This window comes from Narcine bancroftii, chromosome 2 (genome assembly GCF_036971445.1).
Source record: "Narcine bancroftii isolate sNarBan1 chromosome 2, sNarBan1.hap1, whole genome shotgun sequence".
Taxonomy (NCBI): Eukaryota; Metazoa; Chordata; class Chondrichthyes; order Torpediniformes; family Narcinidae; genus Narcine; species Narcine bancroftii.
The window spans coordinates 86,155,975-86,176,317 of record NC_091470.1 but is presented as its reverse complement, the minus strand read 5'-3'; the positions used below and the strand labels follow the sequence as shown (position 1 = coordinate 86,176,317).

General features: G+C 43.8%; 1 protein-coding gene across 15 annotated transcripts in view; it reads right to left on the bottom strand.

The window, feature by feature from the left end:
- The window catches only part of LOC138753859 (alpha-(1,6)-fucosyltransferase), an 852,902-nt gene that overhangs the window by 539,880 nt on the left and 292,679 nt on the right, over positions 1 to 20,343 (bottom strand). For 13 of the 15 annotated variants that reach the window (XR_011351465.1, XR_011351466.1, XR_011351467.1 and 10 more), the window contains one exon: positions 8,186 to 8,230. The exons of the other annotated variants lie outside the window; for them this stretch is intronic. The gene's annotated coding sequence lies outside the window, so the exon portion shown is untranslated. The remainder of the gene's footprint in view (positions 1 to 8,185; positions 8,231 to 20,343) is intronic. 15 annotated transcript variants of the gene reach the window in all.

Below are 20,343 nucleotides of genomic sequence, written 5' to 3'. Positions count from 1 at the left end.
GGTTTTCAAACTTTTTCTTTCCACCCATATCCCACCTTAAGCAATCCCTTACTAATCACTGAGCACCGATGGCATAGGGATTACTTCAAGTGTTATGTGAGTGGGAAGAAACAGTTTGAGAACCACTGCATAACAGCAACACTCATAGGTCGAGCAGCATGAGTGGGAGAATGAGAATGGTCAATATTTCGAGAGGAAACTCTTCATCTGGAATCCTCTTGGAGGTTTTTGACCCGAAGTGACGACCATTCTTTCACTCCCACTGACTTTGCTTGACCTGCTGAGTCCTCCAGCACTTTGTGTGAGGCTCTATAATCCAACATCTGCAGTCTCCTTTGTTTGCACCGCGAATGCACACGAAGAGGTAATGTTAAAACTGTAGCTCCATCAAGAGAGAGAAGCAAAAGCGTCCCTTCAGAGACACCGAGTGATCCCACCACCTCCTCTGAAGTCCCTGCCTCCTCCACACTTGTAACCTCCGTAGCCGTATGGCCTCCTGCCTGGTTCAGTGGTGATCCCAAGTTCCAGCTATCCGAGTCACCCTCCTTAGCTCCTGGTTCTCAATGAGGAATCTGTCAGCACAAAAGATGCCTTAGGAGCTCTGCCTACCATTGGCACCATCACATTCTGGCCCTGATACCCAGTTCCTTTGAGCCAGACTCCATCAGCCCACTGTCTGTTGTGAGCCGCTCTGTCTCCAGCAGCCTATGGCCTGATGTGAGTCCTTCAACCTCCAGCAGTCCACAGCCTGGTGTGAGTTCCTCAGTCTCCAGTCACCCACACCCTGGAATGAGTCTCAGTCTCCAGCCGCCTGTTGTGAGCCACTCAGTCTTCAGCATTCAGGAGCCCACACCTTAATTCGAGTCATCAGTCTCCAGCAGCCTACAGCCTAGTATGAGCCCCTCAGTCTCCATGTCCCTCGTTGGCCCACTGCTGTGGTCTCCCACCCTATAAGGTCCTCTCCCTGCTTCTCCTTCTTGTCGAGAGAAGGGGGAGTGTTCTCCCCCTCTGACCCCACCCCGCTGCTCTTTCGGAACAAACCCCCTCAAGTTCTGTACGGCTGAGTGTGGGCACTGATGTCCTGCGTCCGGGGACATCAATCCTTCAAAAGTGGTCCACTGCTGACCCCTTTCCACAGGCGGGTTAAGCCTGCCGGAGGTGGAGGGAGGCCACTGGAAGACTGAGGACATGTTCCCCTGTTCTTCCTTCCCCCAACTGCACCATCTGCAGCAGCTTCAAGCTATTTTATCCCTAAAAATAAATGTATTCACAATAAAACAAAGTATAAAGGAAAACTATGAAAATTCTTTCCCTATCCTGGGCATCACATACATACTGAGCATCATCTACATGCACCCCATTGCTGTACCATGTTATATTCATCCTATATTTGCTGTGTAGTACTGTTGCCATGAAGGGGTCAAGCCCAAAATGTTGATTTTGTTCCTTTATCTTTCCTATACACAGTTTGACCTTCTGAGTTTCTCCAGCGTTGTGTTTTTTTTTTACCTCAATCACAGTATCTGCACATTTTCGTGTTTTACTACTGTAGTGGCCCCTTGTTGCTTCTCCTCCCTCCGTCAGCATCAAGCCGGTGTCAGAAAGGTGGGGGCACGGTGGGGGGCAGGGGGGGTGGTGTGGAATGCACAAACGCAGAAAGCACAGCTCGCCTTGAAACTGAAACGGAGACATGTCTGGACACACTGAGGGTTTTGTTCCTTGCATTCCTGGCTGTTTCTAAAATATTTTTCTAAATTTAGACATACATCACGATAACAGGCCATTTCGCCCCACGAATCGGTTCCGCTCAATTTACACCCAATTACCCTACACTCCCGGTACGTTATCTCACCTGAATTCTGGTGTTGGGTGCCTGAAATAGAGCCCCAATCCCTCACTATGACAAGCAGAGAGGGGGAAAAAAAGAAATTAATTGATTAAACTGTTCATCATAAGATGGAGGATCAGAATTAGGCTATTCAGCCCATCAAGTCTGCTCCACCATTCAAATCATGGCTGATGTACTCTCCCCCAAACCACTGATACCTTCACCTGTCAACCTCCACCAATGACTTGGCAAGCACAGCCATTCTTGACAATGAATTCCTATCAATGAAGCCCTCCATCTCCCATGCATCTGCCCTCACTCCATTCCCACCCCCACCCCCCATATCATAACAGGGATAGGGTCCCCCTAGCTTTTACCCTAGCATCCTTCCAGCCTCAACATCCAATATACCATTGTCCCAATACGGGACACGTTCTCTCCTCCCCGCCCCTTTTCAATTTCCGCAGGGACCGCTCCCTCCAGGCCTCACTTGTCCAATCGTCCCTTACCACTAATCGCCAGGCACTTACCCCCAGCTTCCCCCCCGCCCCCATGAAGTGCTACACCTGCTCCTCCTCCCTCACCACCTCCTCTACATTGAGGAGAATGGATGCAGATTGGGAGATCGTTTCTTTGAGCACATTTGCTCTGTCTACTCCAACATCCAGAATTTCCCAGTAGCCAGCCACTTCAATGTCCTCAGGTTACTACCAGGTCGAGGCCAGCTGTAAATTGAAAGAACAACATCTTGTTTTCCGTCTTGGCAGTCTCCAGCCGGAGAGCATCAACAACAGCTTCTCCAGTTTCCAGTAACCTCTCCCCTTGCTTTTTCTACCCATCTGCTGTCCCCATTCTCCTTTATCTCTCTGACCCCACCCCTCCTTCCCCTCCTCCACCTGTCCTCCCAACCTGTCACCCATACCATCCTTCTTCCAGCCTCCCACCCTCTTCCCTTCTTATCACCTATCAGAGGTAATCTTCCTCAGCTCTCTGCCTTGTCCTCCTAACATCTCTTAGATTACTTTTTTTCTGCTTTGTCCTCCCTTCCCATCTAAATCACCAGTCACCTGCCTGATGAAACATTTTCCCTCGAAATGTTGATCATCTTCTGCCATTCGTGAGTTCCTCCAGCTCTCTGCGTGCTATCCCTGCTCCACGCGGTCTTTTATCAATAAAGGGATCGCCTCACAGGCAATTCATAAGAGAGTTTGTCAACTGGTATTTGTCGGCATTTTCAAATAACAATTATTAGGGCAATTTCCCGTTAGCAAAGATTAAAGACATCATTCGAATAAACATCTCTTGAAAGAGTTGATTGTGAGATGAGAATTACACATCTCAACACATATCTATGTTCCCAACATTCACTTTAAAACGACAAAAAAAAACACTGATGTTTAGAAATAATGCAGAACTATTACTACCTTAACTAGTTGTCAAATTATTGCACGAGCAGTAACCCTGTCAGACAGACGTCAGCTCTGTAGATAGGCTATCACCCTCTGTAATTAGATTCAGGCCATTAAACCACCAGCAATCACTGGAGTCACAAACTGACAGCACTATCCAAAACCAAAGGGGGAAGATTATTGCAGATGTGTCTACCCTACAGTCAGTCAATAACTTCCTTCAAAAACACTGCCATTACAAGGGAAACATCAATATCAAAAATGTCAATCAGGCACTTACAGCACTTGCTTCTCCTTTTAGTTATAAAATCAAACTCTAGGAAGTACTCATTCCACCGCTTCGGATGGAAGGACCTGATACCGTGCTGTATCTCAACATCAAAATTTAATTTAAAAAAAATTAAACAAGGCAGCATGTTAGTAAAGTGGTCAGGGCAATGCTATAACAGCAGCAGCAACTCAGGTTCGAATCTGGTACTGTCTGGTTTCCTCCCAACTTTCAAAACTGTATGGGGATTGTAAGGGCATTTGGGTGGCATGGACTCGGGGGACAGAAGGGCCTGTTAGCGTCCTGTATGCCTTAATTTAAAATTTAAGGGCTGAGAGCTTCAAAAGAACACATTGATCTCTTACCCACACATTTTAAACTTCAAAAACTAGAAAAAGACCTTCTCACCTCCACACACACATGGACCCTGTGCCCTAATAGTGCTCCATGGCGGGGAAGGGGAGAGAACCCAATTTGGAGCATCAGCAGAGACCGGACAGGAACTTACATTATGGACCAGGACACGCGAAATTGCTGACTTTCGATGAGTCGTCAACCTTTGACCCTCTTTTGTTTCCATACTCATTAATCTCCTGGCTCAACAGATGGCCAGTTTCCTGTCCAATCCCACTGAAGAATAGCCTGATGCAAACACCATTGTGCTCCTTTTCACATGGTTAAAATTAATTCTACTGCATTGTGTCTATTTCCTGAACTACTTTTCACATTTTTGTGGCATTTAGTAGTGTTACAAGGATTGTAAATGAATAGATAATAACCAATCAAGAGATTGGCAACAAGGAAGTATCAGTAATTATTCATGATGAAACAAACAGATTCCTTTTGGTTCTATTGCATGTGGAATATTGATAAAGGCCAAAGTGAAACTTTTAGAAGATAGTTAACAAGCCTGTTCAACTTTCTCAAATCCAGATCCCACATATATGTGAGCACTTACATAGAGTATATTGTTGGCTTGCTACAAACTCAGCTTTCTCCTTTTTTTTTGAGTATTTTATTTTTCGTTTTCAATCAATGAACAAGGAGATAACATTATTGACTGTGACAGAATCTATCAATATCTCCCAGCAATCAACATACATGTGGTGTTTCTCCCCCTCCCATTCCCACCCACCCCCATCAAAAAGAATACAAGGGAAAGAAAGAAAAAAATGAAAAAAAGCAGAAAGATAAGAGAAGCTGGATGTGGTGCCCATAGAGGCTGTGGAGTCATCCCCTTATATAATTACCTTCATTAATCCATCTATTGGTAGATCTCTGAATGTCTTTTTATCGGAGTGTGGCTACAGTCGTGCTCCCATGTACGAAGGATATTGCTGCCATATTTTAACAAAGGTGCTGTGTTGGTTTCTAAGATTATATGTAATTTTATCCATGGAAATACAGCTATGCATCTTGGTAATCCATTTACTGATAAGAGAGGAGTCAGGCTTCCAGATCATTGCTATGCATTTTTTTTGCTATAAAGAAATAAATACGAGTTGAATTGGGAATTTGGTTCATTTCTAGCTTATGTCCATAAGGTTCCCCAGTGGATACAACGTTGGATCCGGTAGAAAGGTTACCCTCGTTATGCTGGTTAGTATGTCAGCCAAATCCTGCCAAAGTGGGACCAGGCTGCGTGAACGAAACTCAACTTTCTCTTGATCACAGGAGTAGAAACCCTCTCTGATTGCACTTCTCGACAAAGCTTCCAGCTTACCTGTGCATCAGTGAAAGCAGAAGGAAATCGCACACTCTTTCTACTGCACGTTATTCTTCACAAATTGGAGAAAAGCCCCAACCTGCTATCAAATTTGGTGGAGTTTGGATGGTTGGCAAAACCGTGTGTTGCCTTAATCAGGACGTGTCAGCACTAAGATGAATTTGAGATATTGGAGCATGCAGTGGTATCAATTAACTTGATCCACCTGCTTTTGCACAACTTTGGTTGTAAGATACATTTTTTTTGGACAAACAGCACAGTAACAGGCCATTTCAGCCCACGAGTCCGTGCTGTCCAATTACACCCAATTAACCTACACCCTCGGTATGTTTTGAACAATAGGAGGAAACCAGAACCCCAGGGGAAAACCCATGCAGACATGGGATGAATGTACAAACTCCTCACAGACAACGCAGGATTCGAATCTCAGTCCCAATCGCTGGTGCTGTAAAGGTGTTGCACTAACTGCTACGCCAACCGGGCCACCCCATCTTCGGTTTGCAAATCCCAGTCAGATTTGAAGGAGACCTGAAGTTGTCCAGTACATCTCAGAGAAAATTGTCCCCACCATCAAGAACATCTACATGGAACCATCGGAGAGCAGTAGCAGTCATCAAGGATCCACACCACCCAGGACGTGCTCTTTTCTCGCTGATGCCATCAGGAAAGGGATATAGGTGCCACAGGACTCTTATATCCAGGTTCAGAAACATTTGCTACCTCCCAACAATCAGACTCCTAAACAAAACTCAATCAGAGGCTTATTTAAGGACTTTGCACATTATTTATGACTGAATATTTATATTTTCTGTAGTGGAAATCAGTTTGTTTACAATTCTACCTTTTGCATACATATCTTTCTTCTCGAGTACAGTTTACAATAACTGATAAGTGGAAATTCTGCCTGGCCCGCAGGAAAAAGAATCTCAGGGTTATAAGTGATGTCATGTCTTCTTTACAATAAATTTGAATTTTGAAATGGAGAAATGTAAATCAAGTGTTTCAACATCCAGCAAGCAGGAGAACGTCTGAAACTGGTGTGAAAAAAAACCATCCAGACGTCTGCACCACTTGCCACACAGTTGAAAGGCAAGTGTCAACACTGAAAAGCTAATTATCAGGGAACTGTCTGATCCAGCAGATCATTTATAGCTCAGTAGAAATACCTTTGTTACCCAGCTTGCATGTGAATAAATCAATGGTCAATTGAGTTATTTCACACCGTCCATTTACTTCTATGACAATGTTACCCCATTTCAGCTCCACCATCTCCAGAAAAGAATCCACCATTTAACTCAGTTTCAATGATTTTTGTAGACACCTCATGAAAAAATGATAACCAAAACAAATTGTTGTATTATAAATAACCAAGCAATTTGTATCACCAACATTACTCAAGGTGTGAATATCAGGCAGGATAAAGAGGAGGACTACCTGGTGTAAGGTTAAATACTCCCTTGTGCTCTTTTAAAATAGTCTTGTTTTCATACAACTTGCAATCTAAGAGTTGAGCTGGTGCCAGTAAAGGCACAGCACTTTGGAATCAGGGTCACTCACTGTATCTGTGGCCTCCTCAACATCGGTGAGACTGGACGCAGACTGGGAGATTGCTTCATTGAGCACCCTCGCTCTGTCCGCTGGAATAGCAAGGGCCTCACTCCCAGTGGCCAGCCATTTCAATGTCACACGCCATTCCCACACCAACAAATCAGTTCATGGCCTTATATGCTGCCAAACAGAGGCCTCCCGCAATTGGAGGAACAGTTATACTCTGCGAACATGCGGCTTTAACATCCACTTCTCCAATTTCTGTTAATCCCCTCCCCTGTCTGTCTCTCTCTCCGTCCTTTCCTCCAGCTTTTCTCACCCTTTCCTATCAGAGACCTACCCCCTGCCCCAATCACTTCAGCTTTTTTCTCTTCTACTCTCCCACCCATGACCTCTTAGCCTGTGCTTCTCCCCTTGCTCCTTCCTCCCACCCCCCCACCTATTTACTCAGGCATCTGTCTGTTTATTTTCTTAGACCTGACGAAGGGCCCAGGCCCAAATCGTTGATCACCCTTGACTTCCTTTGGAGACTGCGTGACCTGCTGAACTTCTCCAGCACGCTTATGCATTGCACTCATCCCCAGCATCTGTACCCTTTCTTGTTTAACTTGAAATCAGGATGTCTCTGCAGAATCTCCACAAATTTACTGAGATTAGGGTCTCTGATCATTATCTAGTCCTTCCTTGGAAGGTTGAATCTTGTGCAATATAGTCAACCACATCATCTCACACATCAGCACCTCCCCTGAGCTTTCCATGAAAATTAAGATGAAAAACATCTTGGCTTCTAATAATGCACAAAGTTCTTTGCCATTTATGAAAATATTTGCAAAATATATTGACCAACTTTATCAGTTATAAGAGATCTCAGTTTTCTTTGTGGCTGAGCACAGTTCAGTCAACCCCCACTTTATGCTCAGAGGTCAGAAGTGAAGAACCAAGTTGGATTCCTGCAGCACAGCTGACCAGCAATGTCTGATGGAAAATATCCTTCCACTGGGATGTGGAGGCCTCTCATCCACTAGTTCAGCTCACCCTGACCTGACCTTGTCAACCAATGTCTCAGTGAAGGGTCCTGACTAAAAGCATCCGCTGATCATTTCTCTCTGTGCACGCTACCGGATCCTCCGAGTCCCCTCTGCAGTTTGATGTTTGAGCATCCATTCTATGCATTACCTGAATCAAAAGCTTCTTTTTCATCTCGATACTTCAGTACCAGATGTGGTATTTCACAATTAGATAACTGCAACCTCTCCAGAATAATGTAGTCACTGCACTGATACTAGTCCAGCGTCAGCAAGGATCGGACACAGACAGAAATCTCAATAATTGATTTATAATCTTTCAAATCAGCGGTGAATGTGATGAAGATTAGTTCTTGCTTTGTACTGACAATGGCAATTTACCTTTTTTGCTGGGTGGCCAATCCCACATTGTGATCCAAGAGCAATCTGGAAGGAGAGGAAAGCAATGAAATTTTCATCAGAAATTTGCTACACTTATTAAAAAGCCAGTAACAAAATGAAAAGAAAATTACTCAGAAGACATCTGTGCAAAGTGAAGGGAGAGAAGTTTAGGGGAGACATCGGGGCAAATTTTTTTTTATGCACAGAGAGTTGTGGGTGCCTGGAATGCCTCATCAGGGGCAGAGGTGGAGTCTGAAACATTAGGGGCGCTCAAGAGAGTCTTATCCACACGGATGGAAGAAAAGCAGAGAGTTATGGGGTAGGGAGGGTTTAGTACTTTTCCTTTAGGAATATATGGGTCAGCACAACATCAAGGGCTGAAGGGTGTGTACTGCGCTGTAGTGTTCTATGATCAACCCTCCATGTTCCTGGCAATGAAGAGTGAAAGGAGTCTTCTCACTATCACTGGAGAACAAAAGCTGAATGGGGGCATGTTTGCAGATGTGATCAGATGAAGGGAACACCAATCCGGAGGTGGCAAATTAAATCACAAGGACACCATTAAACAAAGACCAAACTGATGGAGCAGTATCTCCAAACCTCTTGTCCCCAAATGGACCTTAAAATATAGAGGAATCATTGAGCAACATGATCATGTTCACCATAAAGAGCCTGTTCTTTATAATAAGTGTATTTCTCCCACTAAAATCATTGCAAGGTATGATGTTTACTTTATAACGCCTCATGTATGCATCATGGTTGAAGTTTGGAGTTGATCATTTTGTTCAAGGTTGGGTTTCCTTGTTAACATGTAAGACTTGATGTACTTGAACAACCAGATTTAAGTGCAGTGGCTTGGAAGCTTCGCAAAAACTATGATGCTTTAGACCATTATCAGCTGGCTGAATTCTAACCTTCGCTGATCACCAGTCTTGCTGAGCTCCTGCTTAGCTGAGCCAAGCAGAGCAATTGACCAGAAATCAATTGCTTACAAAAGTAACTGTATGACAGAATCGAAATTCAATTTATTCGCATAGTAATAAAACAGTGTCGTATTGCATGAAATTTCTTTTTGCCTGCTGCAAGGCAGACAGATTCGCCAATGGCAGGAATTACCTAAGTGCCTCTTACAGTCAGAGAGAGAGAGAAGCAAAAGAGATCTCTTCCCCCCCCACCCCACCGAGTCACTGAGTGTCTATAGATATGCCTCCCGTGCTTCCGCAGCCCCCGCAGCCACACAGAGTCCAGTCCAAACCATTGGCGACCCGAGCTCCAGCTCCAAACCTTCAACACGGTCAGGAACCCTCTAGCGCCCTCAGCACTTCCTTACATCCTGGTTCCTGTACCTAGTATCCCTCCAGCCAATTTGAGCCAGTCTCCAGCAGTCTGCAGCCTGGCGCAAGTCTTCCGACAGCAGTTGCCAAAACCCACAGCTTCCGCGGGTTCCTCGCCTCGAGTCACCAGCAGCCCACTGCGTGCACTGGTCCCTCACCCGCAGATCCCCCTCACTGGTCCACCGCCGTGGTCACCATCCCCGTGGGTCGTCTCCTCTGCTTTTTCCTCTCAAACGGTGCAGTCTGCAGCCCCTCGTGGCTGCTGCCGATTAATAGGCGCTGCCATCTCCAGCGCTGACCCGCCGTCGTGGGATTTTGACAAAAACCACTGTTGGCTCCCTCAAAGCCTGTGCAGAGCTGACAACAGTCAAATGGGTGGCTGAACCTCACAGGAGAACTGCATCTCCTCTCCCTTGTTCGCCACAGGTCCGCACCAGCGTTACCACTACAGCGGCTCCGACAGCGCTTCCATTCTCATACATTCAATCCATTTCCGTATCCATGGGATTTACCTACTTCCTCGTCACACCAATATATTTTTGAACAAACTGCTCAACTACATTTATTGGCAAGTTTTAATATGTTCTTTTGAAAATAGTGTGAACTTCACTTGACCTGCTGAAAAGTCACAGTTTTTCATAGCATATGACAATGTCGCTTACAGTTAAACAGACAGGCAGAAAATAGGCCCAGAAAACCTCTGGGCTGCAGGCCCACAAACACACGTACACGGACACACGAACAAAAGCCCAAGCTGGAACGTACGCCATACAAATGCCTGGCCAAGTCTCTCAAAGAGAAGAACGAGCAGAGCCAATGAAGGGCTGTGAGAAATTGAGCAGAACAACATCCTCTTAGGCACCGGAGCACCTGCAAATGGTCCGAGGTATGGGGGTTCGGGATCAAGATGGCAGTTGTTGGCAGCAACCCTTCTTTGAACATACCGAGGGAAAGCGGCAGACAGTAAGTCTCCTCTAAGGATAGATCAGAATTCTGCAAACTACAAGAAGGGCAAAACATTTTTCAGCATCCATGAGCTACAATATCACTGACATTAAACAAAGAAATAAAAATGGAGGTCAATGGGATGAGGCAGAATAGCAGATCAGCACAGACCCGATGGGTCAAAAGGTTGGTTTCTGTGCAGGAATTCTTGAATTCCAGTATTATCCACAAAACATCTATAAAGCAAATGTGAATTATACATATTTTGGTCACTTTTACATTTAGACATATGCAACAGTAACAAGGCCCTTCTGGCCCGCAAGCCCCCGATGCCCAAATACACCCAATTGATCCACACCCCAAACATTTTTGAAAGGTCAAAGGAAACCAGAGCACCCAGAGGAAATTCATGCATGCCCAGGCCATAACACCCCCACCACCCTGTTTCACAGATGAGGTGGTATGCTTTGGATCTTGGGCAGTTCCTTTACACCTCTACACCAGGGGTGTCAAACTCAAATTCACGGAGGGCCAAAATTAAAAACTTGGACTAAGTCGAGGGCCGAACTAAATATTTATTGAAAATTTTCAACAACATCTGCATGTTTTCTCTTCTTTCAACTGACAGTGATCCCAAACGTACTGCTAAAGCAACAAAGGAGTTTTTCAAAGCTAAAATCCGGAAAATTCTTGAATGGGCATGTCAGTCACCCAGTCTAAATCCAAATGAGCTTGGCTTCCAAGGGCTGAAGAGAAAACTTCAGGGGAAAAATTGCCAAAACAAGTGGGAGCTGAAGATGGCTGCAGTAGAGACCTGGCAGAGCATCACCAGAGAAGATACTCAGCGCTTGGTGATGATGATGAATCACAGACTTTAAGCAGTCATTACATGTAAGGGATATGCAACAACATACCAAACATGACGACTTTAATATACACACCATTGTTATCCTAACTATTATGGTGCCCTGAAATGGGGAAATACGAATTAAAACGTGCTGAAATTTCTACATGGTCAAAACCAAAATGTTATACACATAACATTGAATAAAATCTGGAACATGCAGTTTCATCACATGTGAATTGTTTGATTACAAATTTATAAACGGGGAAAATAAAGGAAAAAGTGTCTTTGTCCTAAACTGTGTGTGTGTGTGTGTGTGTGTGTGTGTGTGTGTGTGTGTGTGTGTGTGTGTGTGTGTGTGTGTGTGTGTGTGTGTGTGTGTGTGTGTGTGTGTGTAACATGTTCCTTACTGTTTCCTTACATTGTACATGTCCAGTCAGATGATAATAAACAAACTTCAAACTTTACACTTTCCTTACATGAGGATAATGTACTCAGGCTGTCAGGAGACTCAGCTCTCCACAAGAGATCCAAGTACTAACTCTGTAAGGCCAATGAAGCAAGCCGAGGCCAGAGAGAACATCACAGATACGAGGCGACAATGGCTGGGCAATAATCTGATCACGGAGTACAAAGCAAAGCCCAACACCACAACAATCCCTGTCGAGTTAAATATGCTCTCTACTCACTTCAAACAGAGGTGACAATGAACATCATGAAGTGCTTTGAGATGTGGTCGTGGTTCACATCAACCACAGCCTTCCAGTCAGACTCGGCCTACTTCAGTTTGTCCACCACCCAAACAGATCCACGGCAGATGCCATCTCCCTGGCTCTCTACTATCTGCCGACTGTTCATCGACCACAGCTCTGCTTTAAACGCCATAGTCCCAGCAAACTCATTCCCAAACTTTGGGAACTAGACATCAGTGGCCCATCTGCTACGGGATCCTTCACGTCCTGTCTAACAGACCTCAATCAGTGAAGATATGCTTTTTGATCACACTCAACACCCACACTACACACCCTCCACACAACTGTATAGCTAAATATCATTCCAATCCACTGTTGACACCACAGTCGTGGTCTGGGTATCAAATAACAATGAATGGAGAAAAGAGATTGAAAGTGTGGTGGCATGGTGCCAAGATAACAGCCTATCAATGTCAATAAAATTATGATCACCAACTTCAGGCGAAGTGAAGAGAGTCCTCTCCATATCAATGGCAATGAAGTGGAAAGAGTACATGGCTTCAAGCTCTGTGGAATAAATATCTCTGATGACTGACTGACGACAAGCACATTGAAAGAAAGATCGCAAAGGGCAGCAAGCACCAACCTTTCTACTTTCTGAGAGGACTAAGGAAGTTTGGCACATGCCACCCCACCCCATTCCATCCCTCAACAACTTTTTTCCGGGGCACAATCGAGAGCAGATTTGCTGGATGCATCACAGGAAGTGGGACAGGAGCTGCTCTGCTCAAGATCAGAAGATGCAGAAGGTGGTGAATGCAGCTCAGATCATCACACAAACTTCCATCCCCTCCATGGGCTCCATCAACAATCTCCTGATGCCTGAAGGACCCATCACAGCCTGGACAAACTCCTCCCATCACTCAAAGCACACAGTAACAGGCAAAAAAGACAGTTTCTTCCCTGCAGCCATCGGGCTCACTTCTGTCCATGGCCCCAGAGAAGATACTCAGTGCTTGGTGATGACTATGAATCACAGACTTTAAGCAGTTATTGCATGTAAGGGATATGCAACAAAGTACCAAACATGACGACTTTAATATACACATCATTGTTGTCCTAACTATTATGGTCCCCTGAAATGGGGAAATGTTAATTAAAAAGTGCTGAAATTTCTACAAACCTAGATCACCCGTAAAATGGAGGAACGCCTAATTTTCCATCTCGCCACTCTCTAGCTGGATGGCATTAGCGTCGACTTCTCCAAATTCTGCTGGTCTGCTCCCCGTCCTTCCTCTCAGTTCTCTGTCCCTCCATCTATCCACCTTCTTCCCTCTCCATTCACAGAGCCATTCCCCTCTTCCCTTGTTTTCAGGTGTGCCCTCCCTCCCTCCTCCATCTATTACCTGTGGGACTGTGCCCCTCCCTTTACCCTCAACCACCCACCATTTTGTCCATTGCTTGATGAAGGGCTCAAGCCTGAAACATTGGCTATGCGTCTTAATTTTTGCTGTATAAAGTATGCTCTTTGACATGCTGAGTTTCTCCAGCTTTGTGTTTTCAACTTCAACTATGGTGTCTGCACATGTTTTACAACTGGGTTTCTGAATGAACCCCACAGTGTTCTCACGTTGCCCTTGCTTGGTCCAAATTGATCTTTCTTTTCATTATCATGTCACATGTGGTCTTTACACAGCTGTATGAACGTGAAAGATAGTCCGCTAGACTAATTGCAGAAGAAGCCTTCTCATTGCACTTGGTGTAATGTGATAAATAAGCTGAAACAGAACCCAGCTGAGTTCAGTAAACCCAACAGCAACTCAGTGTCGACTCACAGACTTTCTGTGTGCACAGCTCAGAAACACTGCCCCAAATTTCATGAAAATAACTTCAGCTTTCAGGTTTTAAACCATTGACTGATTCTTCAGTGGAACATTTGCAAAAAAACTAATTCTTAAAATTTCCAGAGAGCCCATACGCTTTTCATCAGACCAGGTAGTCTATAACAGTGGATAATGGCTCATTTGATATCCTAACATTATAAGTCCAATGCAGTGAAATTTTAAGCTTTCAGGTCATCCAACCTATGAAATTAAATTTCCAATATCTGTAGCTAAGGGCAACTCTATTTTAACAAGGAGATATTCTTAGAAGAAACTTCTGTAGTCCATCAGATGGTGAACTTCTTCCCAGAGGTGTAATTGTTTACCATATTGAATGACCTGATTACAAACGATTATCTGCGCCAAAACATTCCTCATGTGAATTTTTACACTTAGACATACCGCACGGTAACTGGCCCACAAGTCAATGCTGCCCAATTTACACCCCATTAACCTACAAGCCCCGGTACGTTTTGAACGATGGGAGGAAACCGGAGCCCCCAGGGAAAACCCACACAGATGTGGGGAGAACGTACAAACTCATTAGAGACAGCGTGGGATTTGAACCCAAGTCCCGCTTGCTGGTGCTGTAACGCCGTTGTGCTAACCGTTACTCCAATTGCTGTGCCCCTGAGGTAAGCAGCTCAGTTTCAATCTGCCTACAATTTACAAAACCAGGACCCAATTGCTTTGCTTTGCTGAGATATTCTGGCGTGAAAACATTAATGGGAGTATATTATATCCATCAAATGGCCTGAGGGAATTAGAGGAGCAAATCTGTAAGAAGATTGCATATATGTGTAATAAACATAAGATAGTAGTTACAGGAGATTTCAACTTTCCGCACATTAACTGGGACACCCATACGGTAAGAAGGTTGCATGTGGTAGAGTTTGTTAAGTGTGTTCAGGAAAGTTCAATATGTGTGTTCAATACGTAAAAGAACCAACTCGAGAGGGGGCAGTATTGGATTTCCTATTAGGGAACGAGATGGGTCAGGTGACAGAGGTTTGTGTTGGGAAACACTTTGGGTCTAGTGATCACAATACTATTAGTTTAAGGCTGTTAATCGAAAAGATAGAGATGGGCCAAAGGTTAAGATTCTTGATTGGAAGAAAGCAAATTTCAAGGAGATTGGGATGATATCTTCAGGGAAGTATTTAGCAGATAAATGGAGGATTATTCAAAGGAGAAATTCTGAGAGCACAGAATTAGTATGTCCCTGTGAGGATTAAAAGAAAGGTTAGAAACTTTAGGGAGCTTTGGTTTTCAAAAGATATTGGGAACTTGGTTCAGAGGAAGAAGATTTGTACAACAGGTATTAACAGCAGGGAATAAATGAATTGCTTGAGGAATATAAGGTGTGCAAAAAAAAAAGAAAGAAATTTGAAAGGCTTAAAGGAGATATGAAGCTGCTTTGGCAGGCAAAGTAAAAATAAATCCAAAGGGATTCTATAGGTACATTAAAAGTGAGGGATAAAATTGGATCCCTTAAAGATGAGGGGGGTAGGCTCCGTGAGAGGTCAGAGGAGCTGGGAGAAATTTAAATGATTTTTTTTTTCTTCAGTATTCACTAAGGAAAAGAATATTGAGCCAGATGAAGTGAAGAAATATGGTAGGGAGGTCATGGATAATATAAGGATTAATGAGGAGGTAATGAAATATTAGAAAAGATCAAGGTGAATAAATATCAAGCTCCTGACAAAATATTCCCTAGGACCTTGAGGAAGGGTAGTGAACAAATAGTGGGGGCATTGACAGAAATATTTAAAATGTCACTGGCCACAGGGGAAGTGCCAAAGGACTAGAGGGTGGCTCATGTTGTTCCACTATTCAAAAAAGATCCAAAAGTAAACCTGGTAATTATAGGCCTGTAAGTCTGACGTTGGTGGTGGGTAAATTAATAGAAAGTGTTCTTAGCGATGGTATATACAACTATTTGGAAAGGCAGCGATTGATTCGGAGTAGTCAGTATGGTTTTGTGTGTGGGAGATCATGTTTAACAAATCTTATCGAGTTTTTTGAGGAGGTTACTAAAAAGGTTGATGAGGGAAAGCCAGTGGATGTTGTCTATTTGGACTTTAGTAAGGATTTTGATAAGATTCCCCATAAAAGGTTAGTAAGGAAGGTAGAAGCATTAGGTATTAATGATGAAGTAGTGAAATGGATTCAGCAATGTTTGGATAGGAAATGCCAGAGAGTAATGGTGGCTAATTGTTTGTCGAATTGGAGGCAGGTGACGAGTGGAGCGCCTCAGGGATCGGTACTGAGTCCACTGCTGTTTGTCATGTATATTTATGATCAAGATGATAGGATGGCAAATTGGATTAGTAAATTTGCAGATGATACAAAGGTTGGCGGTGTGTGGACAGCGAGGAAGATTATCAAAGCTTACAGGGTGATATAGAAGAGTGGGCTGAAAGATGGCAGATGGAATTCAATACTAATAAGTGTGAGGTGCTACATTTTGGTCGGACTAATCAAAGTGGTAGACAACTGAGGAGACATGGTACATAATTCCCTGAAAGTTGAATCACATGTGGATAGTGTGGTGAAGAAGGCATTTAGTCTGTTGGCTTTCATAAATCAGAGTATAGGATACAGGAGTTGGGATGCTTTGTTGAAATTGTATAAAGCATTGGTGAGGCCAAATTTGGAATATTGTGCGCAGTTTTGGTCGCCAAATTACAGGAAGGATATAACAGAATAGAGAGAGTGCAGAGGAGGTTTACAGAATGTGCCGGGGTTTCAGGGTGTGAGTTACAGGGAAAGGTTGAGCAGGCTGGGACTTTATTCCCTGGAGCATAGAAGATTGAAGGTATTCAAAATTATAAGGGGAAAGATAGAGTCAATGTGGATAGGTTTTTTCCATTGGGAGTGGGGGAGGTTCAAACAAGAGGGCAAGGATGGAAAGTAAAAGGGGAAAAGTTTAGGGGAAACATGAGGGAAATTTCTTCACATGAGGGTGGTGGGGGTATGGAATGAAATTCTGGCAGAGGTGGTAGAAGCAAGATTGATGTTAATATTCAAGGAAAGATTGGATAGGTATATGGACGGCAGAAGTGTGGAGGATTATGGGCCGAATGCGGATCAGTGGGACTAGGAGGGAGAAGATGTTATGCATGAACTAGTAGGGCTGAACTGGACTGTTTCTGTGCTGTAAATGGTTATATGGTTAAAGCCTTAGTTCAATTGCTTTGAGTTCTTCCTGAACAGCTTCTTGTCATTATAAATGTTCCAGGCATTGAATTTCACAAATCTTATCACGTGTAATGTTTTTATTCATTAATCATAGTCATTGTTGACATTAGCGGAATAAATTTTCTATGAATGCCCAAAACAGGTGTCACATTGCTCAAGTGAGGTAAGGACATCCAACCTCTTTTATTGAAAGATATTAATGAACCAGATGAGTTTTTATTTGAAGCCAGTAACTTCATAGTTATGATAAATTCTCAGTTTCTTGGAGTAGTTACAGGAAAACAAGATTATTAATTCCATTTGGGCACAACAATCAATGAAGAGTGGTGGTAAGACCTGTGTCTGGACATTGTGACTGGGGTCATTAACGCGAGACTGGTGTAATATAACTTTTTGCACCAGCTGTACCTCACACCACAAAGATTATCAAAGCCCGGAATTTCAGAAATGCGCTTTAGGTGTGGTGTGAAGATTGGAACCTTTGTCCACTCCACCTGGCTATGTACAAAGGTGAAACCCTTCTGAGAAGAACTAGGGGACATTATGAAAAACATTACAAAAGTGAATTTTCCACAAGATCTGGAGTTGCACTTTTTGGGAGTTTTAGACCATTCAAATATCAAATTAGTTCATGAAGGTCACCTCGGCAGTAGCCAGGAAGTGTATAACTGTTACATGGAAGTCCGACTCCCAATTAAATACTACACAATGGAATATGGAAATGCAAACTTGCATTCCCTTGGAGAAAATCACACAAATGTAAAGGGGGGAAACATGACCCTTTCGTTAGAGTATGGCAGCCATATCTGAAATACACAGGCATGTAGATCGACGAGCTCCCCCTCCCTGTGAAATATGGACACTATAAAAACCTGTCCCAGTAGAGAAAGGATTGGAGTAAAGGAAATGGAACATGGCACAAGCGACATGTGTGTTTCCCACTTAGCCCTTTTTTAAAATTTGTTTTAGTTTAGTTTGATTTTTCTTTATAGCTTTTTTAATTCCTGACTTGGGTTGTTTAGTTATTTAGGTTGTACTTTTTTTAGGTTTTTGGTACTGGTATTTGTATAATGTATATCTGTCTGGTTATGAGTTTGGGGGCAAGGGAGGGGCGGGGAGACAAAACACATTGCACTGATTGTTGAGATTACTTTGAGTCTGTAAAACAAAATTCAAAAAGATGATTAATTCCAGACTACTTCATAACTTGATTTTAAATTCTGCACTTGCGGACTCAAATTCATGTAGACAATAGAGTGCAGATGCTGGATCCTGGAACAGAAAAATTTAAAAAAATGGCTGGAGGAACTCAGGGGGTCAAGGAGCATCTGGGTCAGGAAGGATTTTCTCGATGTTTCAGTTTGAGCCTCTGCATCAGGACTGATGAATAAGTGAATCAAGCCTTTAAATACTTGTCCAGCAACTTCACAACATCTCCTGAACCAAATGGACCCAGTTACCCTATTATCCACAGATATTCGACCAGCTCCCACAGGTATGTAAAGCTCCAATTTTTTTTTTAAATTTAGGGATACAGCACTTCTGGCCTATAAGTGTGCACCACCCAAATACACCTGTACGACCCAGTAAATATTTAGAACATGGGAGGAAACCAAGGTACCTGGAGGAAACCCACAGGCTTTTTGGGTTTGCTGCAATGTTAGAGGACGGGTGTTTTAGATGAATAGTGTCTGGTGTTCAAGATGGGCATTAAAGGTCCCATGGTAAGAATCAATTGAAAGCAGAAGAGTTCTGCCAGTGTACCACCTCATATTTATTGCTTATTAATATGTCTGGTTCATAATAAAAGCAATATATACACTGAAGCAACCCCCAAAATGTTGGGTGTTGTGTCTGAAATATTAACTACCTACTCCCTTCCACAGATGCTGCTTGTCCCACTGAGGTCCTCCAGCATACTGGGCTAATCCAGTCTAATTATTCCTCCAGCTTGTCAACAGAAGCAGGAAAAGTTTCATTTGTTTCTGCTAACCTTCTGATGTCAAGTTTCCTGCGTCATAGCAATGATTTCTCTTGCCATCAAAAAAGCATCTGAGGTGGCTTCCCCTCTACTGCCACCAGCCTCCACGTCCATCATTATCCTCCACAATCTCTGCCACTTACACTATCACGTGATTCCCACCTCCAGATACATCTTCCCTGCCCGTCACCAACCCCCTCCTCCCCTTAACTCTTGCTTTCTGCAAGAACCACCTCTTCAGTACCTATCCCGCAAGAAGTGCTACACTTCCTCCCTGACCACAGACAGGGCCCATAACTGTTCTTCCAGGTGAACCAACTCTTCACTTGTGAATCTTCAAGGATCACCTAGTGCAGCTGGTGCTCCTGCTGTGACTTCTATATCAGAGACTGGATTAAGACAGGGTAATTGCTTTGCTGAGCATCGTCACTCTGTCCATTGCAACCACCCAGTGGCTAATCAATTTAATTCTACACACTATTCCCACATCCATATGTCTATCCATGGCCTCATGCACTACCAAAGGTAGTCCGCAAATTGAAGGAATAATACCTAATATTCTGTCTGGGCACTCTAAAACATTGAATTCTCCAGTTTCCATTAGACCTGCCCCCCCCCCCATCTGAATCTCTCTCTTTCCTTAACCCTCTATTTCCTTTTCTCCAGCTCCCCACTCCCTTCTCTTTCCTCTCCATTCAGTGAGGAGCCCCTCCCCATCACCTCAGTTTTTTTCTCTTCTAACCTCCCTCCCAATTCCCACCCAAGGCCTCTTGGGCATTAGCCTTCGCTCCTCCTCCCTCCTCTTCCCCATGCCCCCCCCCCCACCAACCTTTTTATTCAGGCACCTGAATTATTTACTCATACTTTGATGGAAGGCTCAGAGGCTCAGGCCCAAAACACTGGTTCCCCTTGACCTCCTGAGTTTCTCCAGCACTTTTGTGCATTCCATGAGCATCACGGCATCTGCAAACTCTCCATTAAAAACCCATGACCTTCCTGTATCCATTGTCAAGCTTGGACGCATTTGCCAGTGGAGTCTATACCCTTGACAGAATAGAGGAAAATTTGCAAGGGAGCCTTACTTGGGAGGACATTTCAAACATTGGCAGCACATCCTACGTTCCTATCCACCGTTCCATCCTCAATTCTTAAACGCTTCCAATCAAGGCACAAGGCAACTTCAGTTTGGATCTGAGCAATACTAAATGGAGACTAAAAAAGAGAGTCGAGCACATAGGTTTGAACAATCGCTTATCAGAAAGGGTGGTCTCCATATAA